The sequence below is a fragment of the Pelmatolapia mariae genome, linkage group LG17 (genome assembly GCF_036321145.2).
Source record: "Pelmatolapia mariae isolate MD_Pm_ZW linkage group LG17, Pm_UMD_F_2, whole genome shotgun sequence".
In the NCBI taxonomy this organism is placed as follows: Eukaryota; Metazoa; Chordata; class Actinopteri; order Cichliformes; family Cichlidae; genus Pelmatolapia; species Pelmatolapia mariae.
This window is the reverse complement of record NC_086242.1, coordinates 3788624-3808360: the sequence shown is the minus strand read 5'-3', so window position 1 is coordinate 3808360 and position 19737 is coordinate 3788624. Positions and strand designations below refer to the sequence as shown.

The window sequence follows — 19737 nt, the reverse complement described above, 5'->3', positions numbered from 1 at the left end:
CGCCAGAAGCGCGTCTGAAATTGTTATATTGTTTTCTATTTGTTTTCCTTTATTTAGTACTGATGTTTGTGTACACTTACAGTGGAAAGAGATAATCTAGGAGTCCAGTGATACATTTTTCTTACAAAGAATGTTTCTGTTAAAATGATTGTGAAGTAGTCACTTCCTCCGTGAGTCGCGAGAACCGGAAGTTGTGAGCGGGAGACACACGACACAGCGGACTTTTCGGGATCTACAACTTTTCTACTGCTGGTTTTACAACTCGTACAAGGTAAAAAACAAACAAAAAAAAAAAAAAAAAAAAAAAAACCACAACATCATGCTGGTTAATTTGTTAAGCACTTGTGCACTTTGTGAAAATAAATAAGTGTCTGAGATGGATATCATATGTACTACTGATATTATTTTACTTGTTTCTAGTTTTTACGGTGCTCTTGTGAGAGGAAAAAAAAAATAATTGTGGACATTAGTACGAAGCGTGGATTCTTTTGACCAGAGTATACCGCCCCACCACCCCTCCAAAAAAACCTGAAACAAAATAATGGCACACAAGTGGTTTTACTGGATTACAGTGCAAGCAGTGGACATGTGGTGATAATTTATCAGCCTTTCGGGTTCACAAATGCACCTTTTTACACCTACCGAGTCCAAAACAAAGAACAGAATTCCCAACAGCTCCTTTGTCAAACTCAACTAAGGTTGCCTGTGAAAGGGAAATAAAAACCTCATCTCTGGGTGTTACAAAGCGATCATCATTGTCATTAATATTTTGTACTTAACGCCACTGTTTCAATTTCATATACTGTTTGTAAGCCCAGAATATGTTTTAAGCCTGCTTTGTCCCACTGTAACATTTTTAGTGCATTTCAAACAAATATTTCACCAGATGAGTTACCCCAGTGTTTACACCGAGGTGTCCAAATTGTAACTTTTTTTTTTAAAGCAACTGTCTTTCTGTCAACTGACTGAAGCTTCTTTAATGTAATATGTGAGTTTTTAAATGTGTTTTAGTGTGTATATTTCTAAATACATGCTTGTGTTTCTGAAATTAATGTGCGCAGGAAGACAAAAGTTGTTAGACAAAGGGCAAACATAAATGCTATATAAATGTACAGATTTCTTAGAGTGATGTCCCATGTCATAATAAATCATATAATCCAAGCTTAGTGTTATTTATCAACATCAATAACATCACACAATCGACATCAAGCCTGCAGAACTGGTGTCAGTCTCATAGCCATTTAAAAGATACAGTTGTATTCTGGAAAAGTTCTCATAGGGCTATGAAATCTCACACTGCATCGTTCAGTAGGTTGTAGACCCACCCGTAGCAGCAATAACTTGAAATAATCTCTCACATTCCTGTGGAGGAATTTTGGCTCCTTCTCTTTTCAGTATTGCTTCAGTTCATTGAGGTTTGCAGTTACTTGTTCATGCAGAGCTCTGCTAAGATCCTGCTGCAGTGTTTTAATTGAGCTGATGTCTGGACTTCGACTGGACCATTGCAACACCCGACTCTTCTTTTTCGGCCATTCTGTTATAGATTAGCTGGTGTTATTTCAGGTTGTCTTGTGGTTTGTTCAGATTCAACTTTGCAACCCTAAACCATGCTGCCATGGGTTTTTTTTGTTTGTTTTTTAGGAAGAAGAGGCTTAGATTTAACATGCTAATTGACGCCTCTCCGGTCTTTAAGTCTGACGTCATTAGCCATGTCTGGGCCCAAACTCTGCTGCAGGTCCCTAAGTTAAATGATCACTGCAGCATTACTGAGAGTTGAAAAACTGTCTAAATTCTTTCATCTGTAATAAAATGATCAGTGTGGCAGTTAGCAGGGAGTTAGCACTAGCTTCCTTCTAAATATAATGTACCATATTCTGACTGAGGGATTTATGAAACAAATTAAAAGCGTACTGCTCTGCTATCACTTCCAACATAAATGAAGACAAGAAAGTAAACAGCAGCGACGTTTGTAGGGTTACTGAAGTTGGGCTAGCTGGTATATAATGGTGTGTTGCACGATCGCTAGCGACACAGCTATGTTGGTATAATATAAACAGTGAAGCCGGAGGACGAAGGCTACTGGACGGAGGACTTTTTTCCACTCGATAAAAGTTAATGTGAGGGTTCCCAATGGTTAGCGACAAATGCAATCGCATGGCAGGATGCTGTAAACGGACCAAACGTCAGTCAGGAGAACCACTGAGATAATCCATCCACAATACGAGGTTAGTCATTAATATACTGCTGCATGGGCTTTGCTGTAGTTACATCGTAAGGGTTTAAAAACTGAGCTTTAAAATGATTAGCGGTAATAAAATCCGAGAGAAGCTGACAGTGACTGTTTTTAGGGGTTTGTTTAGATTAAACAGAACATGATACAAAGCATTAAAACATATTAAAAACACAACAGCCTTATTAAATGCAGACTACTTTGGACGCGGAAGCAGGATTCATCACGTCATCACTTAAGGACCGGATAGAGCTGGAGGACTCGCTCTTGGATTTCTTTTCTTCTTTAAGGTCATTGCTGGTGTTCTTCCTCCTTAGCATTGTGTTAACACATACTCACTGCTCCAGACCTGTAACTAGTGATGGGCAGATGAAGCTTCATGAAGCACTGAAGCTTTTCATCCAATTGGTTCACCCCAGCGCAAAGCTTCGTGAAGCTTCATTTGCTCTAGTAGGACATCTAGTGGACGTAAAAATATTAGTTGGCATGAATTTGAAGAGTGTGGCATTTTGCACACAGCCTGTAAATGTCAGCAATAAAAGGAGTGTGTAAAACATCTATATTGTAGTTATGGCAGTATACTGTGTATATTTATACTGGCAGTATGGAAAATGATTATTTGGAAATGCTTAAAATGGAAATGATCATTTACTGTGAGGTGAGGTGTGGTTGGGGTGTGGACAGTGGTTGTGCTTTTGTAACGCTGAGGTATGGACAGTCCTGCCTGTTCACATTTTATTCTGTAGAAACTACATTTTCACTGCTTTTATGACCTTTTTAGTGGGGAGAACATAGCTAGGATTTAATGATTTAACTGATCTTTTAAATCCTTTGTCCTCCACAATGCTAAATGGCTGGGAGTCCTCAATCACCATGCTAACCAGGTCTTCATCTATTTGAGATTGTTCTCCTGAGGAAAGACTATAAAAACAAAGCACAAATATAAATATCACACATGTAATTTATTACAGTTGTATAATATTGTTATATCATTTAGTAACATTACGGCATGCTATATTATCATGGCATTTGATGGCTCACCTGATCTTGCTCCACAATGGGTGTTCCCCTTATTCTCATGCAAAGCTCTGTAGTGCCTGAGCATGGATGAGGTGTTGTTGTTATATCCCAGCTCCCTGGCACATAGCAAACACTTCACCTTGTAGAAAAGTAAAGACAGCTTAACATAAATTGTATTGCACCATCCGTATTATGAAAATACATCTTCTGTAGAAATCTACATACCTTGTTGGGAGGAATAAAATCAAAATATTCCCACACAGTGGAGGACATCCTCCTCTTCTTAGCTGGCTCCATTCTCTCCTGAATTTCTCTCCTCACTCTCATAAACCTCCAAACTCTCTCCAAACTGTCTCCAAACTCTCACTAACCGCAACTCTCCATCAAACACCCACATTTTGAATGAAGTCTGAGGGGTTTATATCGCTGTCATAGCTCGCGGCAAAGTTCGAACCGCTTCGTGAACCAGTCACGTGGTACAGCCGGGCAGCGAGGCTTCGGACGTCATCATTTTCAGCTCCTCCCATAAATGAAGCAAGCCTCGATACGCGCTTCGCGGAAACGCCCCCTCCATTACTCGACACACGCTTCGAAGCCTCGATACAGAACGTCCCATCACTACCTGTAACCATATGCTGTTAAGGAGGAGAGGGAGGAGGTTCAGAGGAAGTTGGAGCTTGTTACCCTCATGAGCTCATCCGGTCAGAATGAGAATGAACAGTCATCAATCACTTGCAGGTTTCTCGTTTTATTTGAATAATCAGTATTAAAGGACACACATGGACTGCTGACTTTGAAAGGAAACAAAGTGTGATTTAAGTCACTCATCAGCTTAAAATAATACGTGAACTCAGAAGACCCAAACAAAAACTCACCTCAGCTGCCGCCCCATGTGGGGGTGAAAAAACAGTCAGCTGTAGCTGAGCGCAGTCCTTATATAACGGCTGACAGGTGAGTGCAATTAAAGGCAAGCACCACACCCAATCAAAGGTGATAATCAGGTGAAAATCACTTGCTGATAATCAGTTAATCAAATGCTTTTAATTATAAGCACACAGTTGCTACACACCCTGCTAATTCCTACGGATTTAGTATGGGTGTATTTCATTTTTCGCACATTGCCTCTGCATTGTGGATTAGTTTTTGTCAGATATAAAATGATGCAGTATGTGCGTCAGATGTCGTTTATCTGATGTTGCATTTTATTAATTTTAAGATCCCCTAAGCAGTAGATAATTTTTTATTCTCTAATATCTAAAACCTTGGCATTTAAAGAGGGTGCAATTTCTTTTCACTAGCAGTGTAGCTTTCAGAGTTTGGTGACAGTGGGAAGGAAACCCAAATGTCAACAAAGTGCTTGGTAATATGGGGGTCATATTGTAGGGTTTACCTTGCAATATAAAGCGCCTTGAAGCTGTTAGCTGTTGTTGTGATTTGGCGCTGTACAATAAATTTGAATTGAAATGTTTATCATGTGGCTTTTTATTAATAATGTGTTAATCTAAACAATAGAAACATGCAATCATCATGTACACAAGTAGATATTTGAAAGAAGTGCTTTCTACTTTTTACTGAATCACTGGAAAAGTACAATCCTGGATTTGAGCTTTGCAGCAGCTCTGTCATGAAATTCTTCAGCTGTATCGGTCGTTAAAAAGATGAGACACGGGTATTGTTGTCAAATTTCCCTACTGCAGGTTTATTGATTCCATCCTCCTTGTTTGGCTGACCAACATTGTCTGTTCCTCCCATGACCTAAGGAAGGAAAAGTACAAGGCAGAATTGAGCACCCATCATCAGTCTGTTGCTTTTGATACCTTTGCTCTTCAGCACGTACCCCGTCTTTGACACGTTTGAACAGGTGATAAGAAAGAGTGTCTTCTTTCATTAGCATAAGCCTCGGGTCCACCGTCTCCCTCATTCCCCCTGAAATGATGAGTGAAAGAACAAAAACAAAAAGTCCTTATGAAACAATAAGAAAATGAGATCACAGTTCCATTCCCAAGTACAGGTAATTCATGGCAAAATCTTTATTAATTTTATTTCATTTTTTTTTTTTACCTGTCAAGAGACTGATGATTATTCCAACAATAACAGATGTTAAACCTCCAATGACACAGAAATAAAGGTAGGATGGAGATTTCCACTGAACTGCATGTCTGGTGGTGAGAGAGATTAGTAGATATCTTGTTAACAAATGTCTTGTTAATGTAATTACACCATATTATGAAAGTATTCTGAAGGCTACAAAGGAATTTGTGAAGACAGTTTGCATATGAAAAATATATTCAACGAGACTACAGTGCCACTGCGAGCTTGGCTAAAAACCAGCAGTAGGACACTTGGCACATTTATGCTTTCCATCAGGTTTATTATTATTATTATTATTATTAATGACCTCACAACACTGCCTTTTAAGATATCACTTTTTTTTTTAAATCATATGGCCTTTTTTTTTACTTTACTATACTTTCATTTATTATAGGAAAGCTCGGTCATCCCATCTCACCAGGCAATATTTTATTCATTCATTCAAGACAGACCCAACCACACTTACATGTCATCAGTATTCTGTCCTGGGATTGTGGTAAAAAGACTTGGTTCTGTTGGCAGTGGGGTAGTCCAGTTGAGACTGCCACCAGTAGTAACGTTACAACCCTCAGTGCTCAGCGAGAGAGGTCGGGTCATCTCAGGAGGAGAAGGGGATATCATTTCTATAATGCTCACAGAGACAGCTGCAGCCAATCCTGTCACGAGGCCGCATAGACCTCCCTGTGGACAAATATAAGGAGCTTCATGAAATATATTATATAGACTAACAATCAAAAATGTTTGTCAAATCAGTGGGACCTGTCAGAGTCGAGTGTCACTCCACGCTCAGACTCATCTTTCAATATAATTTTCAGTTTGACAGCAGAACTGTGTAAGAGAAAAAGGATGATTTCTGAGTTTATTCATTTATTTATTTATTTGTTTGTTTATTTATTTATTTTTGCCTGTCCCGTTTGGATCTTTAGCCATCAGAATTGTTGTCTGAAGGCCAAGAAAGATGCCAAGTGGATTTACTTTACCAATTGGATCATCATGGCTTTGCCATATTGGTCCATTTGATTGACCTTTATTATAATTATGTATTTATTTTATTTGATTTTCAGTTGTTACAGACGGGACAGACATGAGTGGGGGATAGGACAGGGAGAAAGAATGAAAGAAAGAGAGGGAGAGAAAGAAAAATAGAGAGGAGAAGAGATGGTGAGAAAGGGGGGAAGAAGAAAAAAATACCTTGATCACTTGTATGGAGATAAGAAAAAACAGAAGGGAAAACAAACAAAAAGAGCAACATAATAAATGCAACACCATCACAATAAGCTAGATAACAATAGATACTAAATATTAAATGTTATTGTGCAGCACGCAAGATCGACAGTGCACAATGTGCTTTGAGGTAGCAGCTAAGAAAGGTGTAGTTTGTGTCTGAACACCCGTGTGTACACCTGTGTGCATCAGCACGCTTGTATTCAAAAGGTTTCTCCATGTAACAATCTGCTAGGGAATGTGGGGAGCCATAGCCCCGTCCCCCAGGGCATGAAGCAGGTATGGAGGAGATCCAGGCATCCAGAGGCCCCAGAATACGAGGACCCAAAGAGGACCATCAGGGGGCAACCGTGCCACCCTCCTGGGAAGAGCTGAGGAGAGCCCCAAACGAGAGGTCACCCAGCAGCCACGGAGCAGAGGCCAGAGGGGGTTGCAGTGACGTGCCCGCGGGCTCTGCCGGCAGCCAGCTGTGCCAAAGAGGGCCGAGCCTCAGGCCCAGAGGCCTGAGGGCACCCCACCCCCCTGAAGGGGCCCAGCCGGGCCACAGGCGCCAGGCCCCACCAATCGGCCGCCAGGAGTGAGTCGGTACATACATGAGCGCCCAGACACCAAGAACCACCAACGTCTGAGGGCATCAGCCACCAGCAGGGAGTGTGATGAGGGGAGATAGGCCTCCATACCTCGGAGAGCCTGAGATGTTCCCAGAGAGGTGGAGTCTAAGACTCAAGCTGACATATAGACACAGACGAAGAGGCGCACGCAGACACAAACGTGCATTCCCACCCCCATATGCACAAACAAATACTCGGCACTCACCCAATGTGGAGACAGACACAAATAGACACTGTACACACATTCACACTCCCCAAACATACTCTATATCCCAGGTCCATGTACCCCTGCCCCCAGAGGGGCAAACCGTACCCGGACCCAGGAGATGTAATCCTTCTCTCTGGGGTGGAGGCAAGCGGACCACCTCCTTATCTGCAGTAGCAGATAAGGTTTATTTATGCAGTTCCAAATCACAACAAAACTTGGTTGGAGGCACATTATATTGTAAGGTAAAGACCCTACAATAACAGGGGCGGATCTAGAGAAATTTTCTTAGGGTGGCATAGAAATCAAATGGGGTGGCAAAATCAAAGCCTTTTTTCCCCCCCAAACACATATGCAGGTGGTTACATATGGTTAAAATGATTCAAATGCAGTAAGTATACACGTTTCTCATATAAATATAGTCTATAACTTAATTATTGTCTGTAGCCCACATAATTACACACTTTAGTTACATAAAACGTGAGTTTTGATGTTATGTACTGTATAGCCTGTATAATAAATAAATATGTAGCCCAATAGATATAAAATCCAGAAAGCTACACAACATGGGGTGGTTCATTTACAAACACAAGTCTAACTTAAGTTTCACACTGTTTTATGTTAGAAAACAATCACATTGTTACATGCTTAAATTACACAAATTGTCAGAAATCTGCACGGTCATGAACAAAAATTTAAACCTAATTTTTCATGATTTGTTGGATTAACCCTCTGAGGTCTGAAATACAACCGGCCATTTTTGACTCCTTTTGAGTTTACGTTTGTATTTCACCTTCAAATTGTTTCATTTTAGTTTTTTCCCCTTGCCTTGTTTGGTATCATTCTTTTCATCTCAACTGAATTTAGTTGTTTTTTTCACTGACATACTGCATTAGTACTACTATTACTATTACTGATCTGAAATCACACAAAGAACTTAAAATCCTAGTAGTATTTTTTACTGTAAAAAAAAAAAAAAACACAGACATGTTGAGTAAATTTTTATAACTTGAAATGCAAATATAAATTGTACATTTTGTAAACATATACAACTATTTATTTAAAAATGCAGCCAATACACCTGCCGTTTTTTTTTCCATTTTCAACAACCATTTAAAAATATTACTAAAACTAAAATGAGAGAACAATCAGGTTTCGCAATAAAATGCCCCACAAATGATGTGTGCCAGTAAAAAAAAAAAAAAAGTTTGTCCACCAAAAGACAGAGGAGAGCAGCACAGGGATAAACCTGCAGGCCTGACAACAGGAGGTGTATCACTCCGCTGGTTTTCTACTTAGTGACAGTGTTTACAAATGTGCCTTTGTGACATTCATTAGTGCCCTCACTGACACACAAAACAAAACGACTACACAACAGAACAACTACACAAGACAACACAATACACTAAGTATACACTCCACACTAAACGTCACAAATCTCCCACATCTAAAAACTCTCTCTCTCTCTCTCACTCGCTCGCTCTGTCTCGCTGCCGTTACCGTCACTCCCAAAACTTTTCCCTCTTCCTAAACAACCAAATCCCACACGTTGACTTTTTTTTTTTTAATTGGTCGACGTGGTACATTTTTCCACCGGTAGGAAAGAGGTGTTTTTTTTCCCCCCTTTCTTTACTGTTTTCGCGCTGTCCTTAGAAAACGCTTAAAACACACACACACACAAAAACGTGACGACAGTATTTAGAAAAAAGCGTGGCTTATATATATTATCATAACTGTGGATTTACTGGCTTGTAATTAAAATTTAAAAACTTTGAAGTCCGAACTTTCAATGTGGGCTGAAATAGAGACTCAGCGTGGCTGCAGCTTGTTGCTATGTCAGCTTACATCAGTCATGTGATTTGGAGGTGTGGACCACAGAGGGTTAATAACACTCACCTTCCTTCCGTTTCCAGAGTGTAACATCCAACCACCTGTGTAAAATCCGAAATCTCAGTGGTGTTGTTCAAAATGTGCTCTGGCACAATCATAAGCATCGCTTGCTACTGAAAACAAGAAAAAAGCCGGTCCTGCTATGGGCTGAACCATTTGTTAATGGTGCAGGGGGGGAACACTATCCAATATATTCAGTTTTAGCATTTATATTCACTGTTGACTGTAACTACGCTCAAACTGTTAATGCTATCTTATTTTAATAAACACCACTTTCACATGCAAAACTGGGGTGGCACTTGGGGTGGCAAGGGATCATTTTAGGGTGGCACTTGCCACCCCATGCCACCCTTCTAGATCCGCCCCTGTACAATAATACAATCAAATGGCAGTGTGAAGGAAAAACTCCCTTTCAACAGGAAGAAACCTCCAGCAGAACCAGGCTCAGGGAGGCGCAGCCATCTGCCATGGCTGGGGTGAGGGGAGGGAGACAGGACTAAAGATACACTGTGGAAGAGAGTCGGAGATGAATCATAACTAATCATTTAATATAAAGTGGTGAGTAAACAAAGAGAGTGGAAAAAGCTGAGTGAAGAAGAAATGCTCAACAAGCAAGCCCCCAGCAGCCCAGTGCAACCAAGAGACGGCTCGCACCTGATCCAATCCTAACAATAAACTTTCTCAACAATTGATTGAGAAAGCTTTGATGGTGTTTTACAGCTATGCAGTAAAAACAAATAAACAAAACCAGAACAATTTTATTTGGTGTTTAAAGTTTTTTGGTAATTATTATTTTTGTCCTGATGTTAACATTTTTTTTAAACATTAAGCATTTATTAAAGTGTTTTTACTTTAATAAATTTTTAATACTGTTAATAAGAAAAATGCTCCCGTACTATGTTATACGATGATAAATTGATGTTAGGTTGATTTAGGAAAATACCAAAATGAGAATGGACTTACTTTGGAGTTAACAAATGGACAGAGGACACCCAAACTGAACAGACCGAGTAAAGGACCTCCAGTGACCCCCCAAATGATGGACACTGCCTGTTTGAAGAGACCTGCAGCTCAAAAAACACTTTAAAAATGGTCGTATTTACTGAGGTGAAAAATGTACTTATTTATGTAACTAACATGCTTTCTAATAAACAACAACAACGTTCCTGGATGTGTTTGCCTGAAAACATTGACAGCTCTGCATTAACAGGTCCCTCTACCTGCATCATATGTCCCATGAGTGATGCCAGTCCAGCCATGGCAACACATACAATTCCAAAAAACACACCTGCAAAAACATGACATCACAAAATGGCATTTTTATCGACTATCAGCCGCATCCACGTAGCAGTGCTCAGTTTAATCTAACATAACATGCAGTTTATATCATAAACAAACAACAGGAAACTCGTTATTTACTCAGCCCTTTGGAGATTAAGAGAAGCTTTTTCTCAGATAGTTTAATGCGTGGTTTGATCAGGTCCTCCATGGTCACTGCAGCCATTGCGTTGATTGAAGTAGAAACTGTGCTGGACATGAAGAAATGAACCATGGTTACTTTGGACTAATGGACATAACTGACACTTTAAATGTGGCACAGCTTTAAATGTTACATGCAACATGAATAAAAATATAACAAATTATGTTGCATGAACCTCAGAGAGGCACTATATACTGCAGCAAAAAATAGTCCTGGAAGGCCTTGGTGATCTGCCAAGATATCCATCACCAAATAAGGCAACAGCTGTAAAGGGAGAAAAAAAAGATTTTTAATTTAAGATCATAAAATAACTTGCAGTGGCGGTCCTAGCCTGTTTGGTGCCCTGGGCGAACACCCCCTCTGGCGCCAGGTTGTGACGGGTTGTGTGTGAGACATTAAATCATCAAACTGTAGATTATACATTTTAAATTGTTTTTGATCCCTTTACCCTATAGTCCTAAAGTGTATATTTATTTTCTTACTCTTCTTATATTTATTGTTTGTTTACTTGCACTGCTCTAACTGGTGCCTCGTCATCTCGTCTCTCTATATACTGTACTGTATATAGCGGAGATGACAATAAAGTTTACTTTGACTTCAGCACAGCAGCAAGCAGGCGCACCGAGGGCTCTCATGCTCACTTTATAGAATTTTGAAAAAAAAAACATCGGTACAAATTATAAGTCTGTATCATAATGTCTGTTTTTTTCATGTTTGTTGGTTTGTTTTTATTTTGCAAGTTGGTTATTAGATGCTGCTCCAGCCAGCCAGAGAATTCCCCGCCGCCCCGCCCTCTCCTCCCTGTGCCGCAAGCAGCAGGCGCACCTCGCAAACAGAGGGCGCTCTTACTCCCAGCAAATGGGCGGCAGAAAACCGACCGGTGCCTTTGCCATCTCCAAAATGCGCTGGCTGATGTTGGGACAGCATGAGTACGAGCAACCTTTTTTTGGAGATGCCCGTGATGCCGCCCCCACCACGATGCTGCCCCGGGCAACCGCCCGTGTCACCCCTATCAAAAACTGCTACTGATAAGTTGAATAAAAACAGTGGCACTGTTGGTACAGCCTGTGTTTTCTTTGTTTATGTGTATGTACCTGATCAGGTGAAGAAACGTGTCCAGCTTTCCATGGGTCACAGTTCTTATAGAACGAATAAAGACACAGCCCTGAAATCACTGACGATGTCAGGGTGCAAGCTAGGCCTAACACGTTGATGAACAGAGCTCTGAAAAAAAAACACAACATGAAAAAGTGAAATATAGATACAAAAATCAGTGCAGCATAGCAAACGAGATTATATTTCCTATCACTGTATGCTGTTGATGTCATCACTTATCATAGCTATCTTTTAAGAGTTTATGATAAGAACATGTCATTTGCCAGCAAACACCACCAATGTCATTGTTTTTCTTTTTCTTTTTTTTAAATTATTATTATTTTAATTATTAGTTTTGCAAACTAAACAGAAAGGAATGAATAAATTCATTTGAATCACTCACAATCTGCCATGTTTAATGCTCTTACAGGAGTTGTATCTCTGAACTTGAGGTTGGTAGGTCCCATAAATTGCGCTCCAACCAAATGTCCCTCCGATGACTAGTGTCCAAAAAGTGTGTCTTCTCAGAGGGTTTATGTCAAAGCTGGGATTACACAACAAAAGGATGATTTTAGAATAAAACTCACTCACTCACTCACACACACACACACACACACACACACACACACACACACACACACACACACACACACACACACACACACACACACACACACACCTTGTAATGTCCTCCCAATTCCCATGCACCTGTTGTCCTCAGGGGTCAAAAATGACCCCAATTCATTTGAGTGTTTTTAAAGTACATAGAATAAATTGTTAATCAATTCATTGTTACACCTTAGTTTTACTTATGGCAAACACATTAAAATGATCCCATCTGGTTTGATTTATACTTAAATAATAGGACACCAGGGCATGGGTCTTAGTGAAGGCAAACTTTCATGAGAACAAAGGCATGTCCATATTTGACACAAATGCATCCCTCTGTATTGGTCGCACCATGGACAGCTTTCTTTTTTTGCAGTTGCAGGCTAAGGGCATATGAAGTAAACAAGTTGTTACAGGTGATCATTTTCTTTTTGAAACCTTCTGTAATGTTAGGGACAACTCGCGTGCCCTGACTGCAGGACAGAGGGCTTGCCATCGTACACTAGCATGTTCCTTGTACAGCTCGACCTGACATCACATACTGCCATGTTTTTAATCTCATAGTTCTCCGGGTTACTTGAGATGTTCTGTTGGAATGGACAGAGTCCTCTGAAGGGGACTAGACACTCATACACAGTCACATCAATACTTGGATCACACATCAACAGCAGGAGAAAAACCCACTTGTTCCATATGGGAGCATGTTTGTGTCATGAATGACAATCTTCTATTGTGTCTGTATCATGAAATGATATCACTTTTGAGATTCTATGATTAATCTTGTGTCAGTCACGGTAGCGTGAAGACTTCCCTACCAGACTCAGGATGTCATAAACTGGCCTTAGCGACTTTACTGGATAGATGCACGGCAGTAAGAATCAACACACCCACATATGCCTACAGCTGCATTCAATCCATTTTTCTTCCTCTCTCGTTGTCCCTCCTTGTTTGTCATTGAGTTGGCTGTAGAGCAGGTCATCTACTAATTGGATGATTGTTTGTTCAATCTCTGTCTGGAGTTCTTACTAAGGTGTCCTTGGGCAAGTTACTGAACCCCAACTTGGTCTCTGATGCATCCATTGGCATGTGAAAGTTTAAAAGCATAATACAGTGGTTCGGGAGTTATGTTCTAAAAATAAGAAAAATAACAAAATAAGTCCAGTATTATAGAATGAAACCAAAGGCACCCGCAGGTGTTTGTTGGGGAGGAAACTTACAAACACACAGTACAGCACTTCAGAGTCACACTGTTAGTGATCGAAGATTTATGTAAATTTGACAAGCTGAATGCATTCTGTACTGTACAGGGGACACAGCACGAGACTGATTGACAATGGTCTACAGCCAATCAGGATGAAGAACACAATGTACTGTAAAAAGAAAAAACAGAAAAAAAAAACATGCAAAATTGCACTAAAAAAAAAAAAAAAAATCTGTGAAACAGCGAGGCTGCAAAAGGTGAACCGCATTATAGTGAGGGACCACTGTACAAGCATAATACATGGTGTATAATGCTTTCAGTGCTTGAGTAGAAAAGCAATCTAAGTATTTATCTCATCAGTATGGGACCTGGCACATGTGCTTGGACCATGGTAGATTTTCTCTGGGACGCATGAGAGAGTCATGCATCGTCTGTCACTGGGAAGGATAGAAGACCAGATCAATGTTTCCTCACATTACTGCAAATATTCCTATGTCTCAGCTGACTCATCTTTCTTGCTTGATCTTCATCATAATTGAAATGGAAGATGTGTAGTCCTCTGACACATCTTCTATTTAAGTTTCACATTTTGAAAATTCAGGAAACTTCAAGAAGCCCAGTCACTTTCTTTCCAAGCTCCTTAGACTACCATGTCCTGGATGCCTGAGAACCTACTTGAACATATTACAGATTCTTCCTCATCATCATCTTCATCACTTTCCTTCACTTTATATCCTTCTTCCACTTCTGCGGGTGGGTGATGTGGGGGCTTCTACAGAGAAAGGGTAGCATGTGGTCTAAATATTGGCTATATTTTCTTTATCTTCTAACCCTGGATCTTCCTGAACATTGATTCTTCCTCCTCATTATTATTAGAGGACAATATATACATTGTTCTACTGGTGATTCCGTTCCACAAAATGGTATAAAAAAAAATGCTCACAAGCCTCCAGTGCAATGGAGGCTTGTGAGCATACTTTCTCTGTATGTATTACTGTAGGGTCTACCCTACAATACAAAGCACCTTGAGGTGACTGTTCTTGTGATTTGGCGCTATATAAATAAAATTGAATTCAATGTAGAATGCCTGCCTGTTGTTGCTGTTGCTGTTGTTTGACCCCACACATGAATGATCCAAGACCAAATGTTGTTTGAAAGCAGTATGGTGTGACAATATGGACCTTTGCAATACTTTGTACTTTGGGGTCGTTTTTGACCACAGACAACAGGTGTTATTAAATCCAATATAAAAACCCATAAATATATCAAATTACTTAAAACTTATTCCAATCATGCATAGCACAGTACTGAACAACTGTTATTTTCAGACCATTTGATGAATAAAAAACAGATTTGATGGCAAAAGATTAATTTTGGGGTAAAAAATTACCCCAGGACAACACAGGGGATATACATATACTCACTCCACAAAGTTAATTCTTCCTCCTTCTTCGGCATCTGACAAGATAGTGGAGATTCCTCCTTTTAAGATCACACATTTGATTATAACAGACATGTAGCCTGCAAACATTATTCCGATCTGGAAGAAAAATCAGAGATTTGTTTGGTTGGCAGATCTGTATTCTGTAACTATGTTGACAGATTTTGGATCTAGTTACCAAAGTCTTGCTAATTTACATGAATACTGCAAAGGATCAAGACATGAGTCAAATATGGTTGTGGTGTCAATAAAATTAGACTGAAACCTGAATGCATTTTAATTCAGGTTTACTTATATAGAATATGGAATATATTTATATAGTTCCAAATCAAAACAAAAGTTGCTTGAAGGCACATTATATTGTAAGGTAAAGACCCTACAATAATACACAGAAAACACCAGAAATCAAATGACAGGGTGAAGAAAAAACTCTTTCAACAGGAAGAAACCTCCAGTAGAACCAGGCTCAGGGAGGGGCAGCCATCTACCACAACTGTTTGGAGGGTATGTTGTGTTGTGTTGTGTATTTTTTTTTCTCCATAACCCTACCTGGACAGCATCTGTCCACACGACAGCTTCAAGGCCACCCTGTAACAAATGCAACAAAATAAGACAAATCTCTGTCAAAAAGGTTAGGAAGCCATATGTATGAACATAATGCATAATTTGGAAATATGTGTTCGTATTCTGTAGTAGAACATTTTCAGAAAGCACTGTCAATGAATACAGTTTATTACTGCATTCAAATCAATTCAGTTTCATCTATATGGGGCCAAATAACAACAGTCACTTCAAGGCACTTTATATTATTGATAAAGACAAAACTCCAACAATCAGTTCTGCAAATCAGTATGAGCAAGCCCTTGGTGACAGTGGGAAGGAAAAACTCCGTTTTAACAGGAAGAAACCTCCAGCACAACCGGGCTCAACAGCCATCTGCCATGACCAGTTGGGCATTGACAAATAACTGTATACGCCTGTTTAAGCTCCAGTGCACCAAAGTGAAAATTTGTCCCGTGATCTGAAGAGTTGCATTTTTTGTGGAGCCTGCTAACTGTTGAAAAGCTGAAGTCCTAGCTCAGACATGAATGAGAAAACATCATGCTCTGTAAACTACAGCCAATGATTTCTAAGCTTTCAAATGTTTGCAGACTTTTAGAAAAACAACAGGTGACGCAACACATTATGATATGATGGTTCCAACTTTTGACCCTTAATGATTGCATGTGAAAACATCAAATTTAAAAAACAGGCACATTTTTCATAAAACTAAACAAGTGATTTGAATTACGTTGTTGAAATGAAAACGTCCAGAAATCAGAGGTGATTTTAACTGAGAGATATTTTGTTTTAAAGGGTAAATGGGAAGGGGACCTCGTGAATTTTAGGAAAATGTAAAAATTCTAATTTAATCTCTGCTGAATGTGAAAGTGGGGGTCTCTTAAGGTTCCCCGCTTAGTGATGCTCGGTGAGGTCAGATTGACAATGTGATGCACTGCAGTGTTGTGTGTTGTGTGTATGTTTTACTAACCAGTGCACAATACAAAGTACAAACAGTGGCTGTCGAAATAATCCCACCCCACAGGTTCATACCAGTCACTGCAAAAAGAAGGGAAATTCATTAACAGGAAAACACTCTCGTACAAGATCCCTTCACGAACTTGACTGCTGGAAACTGGAGCTGACATACCTTGGTTCAAAGCCAGAGCTGGAGCATAAATTACAAGTCCAGTGTAGAGCAACTGTGGCAAAGAGTTAGAAAGTCACAACAACATGTCTCTGCTGATACCAACGTAGTTTTATGTGCAGAAGTCAAAGCACTACAAGATTGAACCACTGGCTTCTTACTGCGTTAAAAAAGAAGATCACCATTCCCAGGAGACGGGTGGCTTTGCTGAAACGCAGCTCCAGATACTTGGCAGAGACCAGACAGAGAAAAGACGCATATTGATACTGATACATCAAACTTCTAGTTCCCCTCACTCCTTCCAAATCAGAGGCAAAGCTAGTAATAATGTTGAAAACAAAACCACAGTTACCTCATATGTGCTGTTGATGGCCAGTCTGTAGAAAACTGGGAGAAAGACCTCGGATGTGTACACCACTGCTATTACATAGGAAATACTTAAATAGCCAAATATGGCTCCGTAGCGATACACCTACGGACAGGTTGAAAACGATTTATGGAAAAACAAAATAGCAAAACAGTATCAAATAAAGAACAACGACACTTAACATAGGTGACGGTGTTTCTTCACCGGGTGCTGCTGATACTGAACGAGCTTTGGAGCAAAATATGAACAGTGCTGAACTCTGGTGAGTAACACGAAAACTTTAAATTTGTTATTTGATTTCTTTGAGTGCACCACTTTCAATTTCAAAGTAATGCTCGGTTAGCTGACTCCAGCCATCTTCTAATGCACAGAAATGACAGTTTTACGCATTTTGTAAAATTTTAATTTAAGCTCTGAATAAATGTTTGTGCGCTGAGGAAGCTGAGTGCAGATCCAGGACAGTCCCCACACGTTACCTCGGCTGGGTTGGAGAGCACAGTGACGGATGACATGTAGCTGGCAGTGAGGGACATGGAGACAGCCAGGGCATTGAGTTTTCGGCCCCCAGTTAAAAAGTCCCTGGAGGTTCCTTGTTTCCTGCTTCTCCAGGCGTAATAAAAACCAACGGCAGCAGACAGGAGCAGAACGACAGCAAACACCACATAGTCTGCTGCCACGAGCAAGTGAGCATCCCCGGACATTTTATCAGTCGGAGCAAAACTGAAATAAAGCTAAAGCGTTTATCAGGCAGTGCTCTGTAGATCACTGGAAAGGCGGTGTCATCACCTCCAGGTACTCTATTGAACTGTAAGATAAATTACTCCAGGCGGTGCGCGCACGCGTCCTTTCAGGTTAAGATCACACTCAAAGTTAATGAATAAAGTTTAGAAGTTAGAGTTTGAACCCAAACACATAAAACTTGGGTAACAATAGTGCTTTGTGCCACCACCAGAAAACTGGATGCATGTTTAACGGAGCTCTTTCTTGTGCTGTGGCTGGTGGATGTCAGACAGGGACGTGCTCTTATTCCTGGGATTTAGGTCGCTTCTGCAGATTACGCTGTGTTTGCATTTGGAACACCATGTGTATTTGTTCTTGGCTCTCTGTGATATCGTGTTAAAGGTTTGATAATCAGTTATTGCATTTAAGACACACTGTTATAGCGTCCTAAGCGCCTTTATTACACTTGTTTAAACATTGTGCTTCTCCAGTAAAAGTAAAACACAAACAGACCAAACAGGACTTCCACTGACCTCACCGATGATGATTCTTCATCGAAACATCCAAAGTAAATCCTTAGCTGCTTTATATACACATGCACATGTTTAAAAAGTTCAAGTGTCTGGTAGGCCACATTTAAGATTCGTGCATTTTCATGTTGTGACTTGTATCAACAGATTCTCACTACCTGAGCAAGTAGTCCCATAAGTGATGACAAGCCAGCCATAGAAACACACAACACTCCGATACCGCAACCTGCAACAACATCGTGTACCACTGACATTTTAATCATGAAGATTTATTAACTAATTCAGCTTTGGCCTCAGGCACATACCAGTGCTCAATGGACAGAGTTAACCATGTACACCATGTACTGTGAACAGATCAGGGACGTACTCAGTGCTCTGGAGATGTCAGTCAGTGTGACATTTGGCTTGATCAGGTCCTCTAGAGTCACTGCAGCCAATGTGTTGATGATTAATGAGACTGCACTTACTCCCTACATTTTTAAATAAATATCTGTACTTTCTGCTCTTTACATTTTCAACACAGTTACTTTTGCTTTAACACATTTGGGTCGAGATATTGTTTCCTCACTGTGAACCTCTGAACATCAAAGAGATTTCAGCCTAAACAGTAAAACATGAATGGCAGTCCTGTTTGTGTATTAATCTCCAGAGTATGTCGTTGTTTTGGTTTGGTTTTTGCCACAACATCAGAAGACTGCAGGTGTCTGTAAGTTGCAGTTGCAGTACTTCGACATCTATCTGGCTATAATGAAGAGGAGCGAGCATAAAGGGAGTGACTTTTTTTTTTTTTTTTTTTTATAAATTGTCAGACAATTTCTATCAGTTCAACAAACACACAAACTGTTTGTGTGCAGTCTTTGGCACAGTGTGTTGCTAGATAAAAGTTCAGCTGACTTGACTTAACTCAGAGATGGAGAAAGATAAGAAAGACAGGACAGAGGCCAAATTTAAAGGTAAGGATTGCTCAGTGGGATTTGACAAACTGCAAATTGAAGGATTATACGTAAATCCTCATGTTTTTAAATCAGATATTGGCTCTGTACATGTACCATTCCGTTTTTCTAATATTGTGAAACCTGCTGCAAACAGAGACTTATTTAAAGGTTGCAAGAAAATCCTCTGTAGCTTAGTGCAGCATAAATAGGTTAGTTTGCTGTACTGTGATGGAATTAAAGTAAAGAACAGTGTGTGAGTGGTGCAGTGGCTGTGGTTTCATGGTCAGAGTTAGGTAACATTAAGTATAGCAGATTCATAAGAATTTTTAGCAGATGATGCTGAGATTCCACCTTCATGCCAACTTTATAGCATCTAGAAAAAAAAGACAGCATAAAGAGTG

General features: G+C 40.0%; 1 pseudogene; it reads right to left on the bottom strand.

Moving 5' to 3' along the window:
- Positions 1-3633: 3633 nt before the first annotated feature.
- Positions 3634-17852, bottom strand: LOC134615879 (sodium-coupled monocarboxylate transporter 1-like; annotated as a pseudogene).
- Positions 17853-19737: the final 1885 nt, after the last annotated feature.